The following is a 2,026-nucleotide window of genomic DNA, read 5'->3' on the forward strand; positions in this document are numbered from 1 at the left end:
TTCAGTTTTAATAAAAAGAACAATACAATAAGGCAGAGTAAAAATAAAACCTTCAGAAGGAGGCTTTCAAGTTATAAATTTGTGTGTGTGCATCTCATTTAAACTCAAATGCACACAGACAAGCAACTTGCCCCTGTGAGCAGTGAAGAGGTTTAAAGTCACAAAGTAAGACAGAATAGTTTTACAAACATGCAATGTATGATTTTGTGACATGGGACTACAGTGTTGTCTCAGCAGGTGCCTACCCAGAGAGAGTCAGCAGTGGAGACAGGCAGCATATATTCTGTGACTATGGAGATACTCTGGTTTCACTTGTTATGTGTTGTCAGTCTGATCGTTGAATAAAGATATTTCACTGAGATGAAAACTTGGAGTGTGCCTGTCTCCACTCTCTTTTCTTTAGAGTATTTTTTAATGGAGAGACACTTGTATTTCTTTGGAAGCTGGTATGAGCATTCAGAGATACATCACTGCCAGAAGGCTACGTCCCATCTTTTCAAAATGGTGTGTTTTTAACTGGGCAAAAGTGGAGCTATAGAACTGAGGAGGGATAAGAGGTGTATTTTTTTGCACAGAGAGTCTCTAGGCTGATTTACCCAGCCAGGAACCTCCAAATATATGAGTCCTTTCAGAAGGAGTGTTTGGAATTATCAGACTTTCCCCAAAATACTACACTTCCTCCTCCTGCAGCAAGAAATGAGACTCCTGAATGCAAAGAGGCTTTAATAACAAACCAAAGACAAAACTTTTAATGGCAAAGGAAAGTGTGTCTTTCTTGGGCTTCACTTGGCAAATGAAGCAGACAACTCCAAGGCTGTATCTACATACAGCTTTTGGAAAAAATGGACAGAAGAAGTGGCTTAAAAAAACAGAGGATCCCAGTCCCTGAAGCCGGTTGCCATGGCCTGAAATCTTCCCGATAAAAGGTAGCACAGTAACAGGCAGAGAGTCCAGACACTGTCGTATATGCTTAACTAACACACTGGAGGCCAGGTCAAGGATGTTTGACTCATGACATCTGGGAACTGAGTAAGATTTTAAGCCGTTACTCTATGGGGAGCTGGTAAAAGCAAGAAGAGTGGCCCTTTTTTAGTGTCTAAGGCAAGCTTAGTAGGGAAAATAAAGTTTGTAAAAGTAAGTACCAAGTTTCTCCTTGTGTTTTTTCATAGTATTCCATGAAACTCAAACTGGTTTTTGAATCAGGAATCATGAATAAAAGAGGAAGCCCTTTTATTAAATAGGCGGTTTCCATCCAAGGTGTACATTCACATCTTTTTTTCCCTTCCCTCTCCATACAGATATCATGTTCACCTTCTCCCAGCCCATAAACTACCCACTCTCTCATTCAGACTAAGCAAAAAATTGGAAGAAATCCTTTTTGTGTGTGTGTGTCCAGCCAGAATTACAGCCACTGACAGCACCCAAAAGCGAGAGAGGATGTCAATGCTGCCCTTGGCCAGAGCAGCACCCATCTGTGCATATTGACTGAATAGGCAAGGTGTCCTCTCCACAAGGCCACAAGGCCTCTTGTGCCCATGCAGCAGCTGCCACCTCATCAGGTAACAAGGAGGGCGTGAGGTTTTCCTTTGCACAAACATCCCCAGCAAGCCACCAGGCAGAGGGATGAAAAGGGAACAAAGAGAAGCACTTCCCACTCTCTACCCCTTACATTTCATCAGAGTAAAGGACACTCACCTGTCCAATCTGTCACCTGAGGAGAAGCTTGATTAATAAAATCAGATAATTAAATATTCTTCATCATGACTGGCTGCACCATTTGTCTTTCATTTTTTTTTTTTTTTTTTTACCTCTTTCATTGTTCTTTTTCCACCTACCCACCCACCCCCAACCCTTTCCCAGTACTTGGAATCTGGAAAAAGCCGAAAGCCTTTCATCTTATCAGGTGTGGTTTATTGCCCCTGGTTACACAGTAATTTTGGTCTCCACTCCATGAAGAGGTCATATGATGGGATATCAGCTCAAGAATTGTCAGTTCATTGGACAAATAAGGCAGGGCCTGCCAATA

This window comes from Aythya ferina (genome assembly GCF_964211825.1).
Source record: "Aythya ferina genome assembly, chromosome: 1".
Taxonomy (NCBI): domain Eukaryota; kingdom Metazoa; phylum Chordata; class Aves; order Anseriformes; family Anatidae; genus Aythya; species Aythya ferina.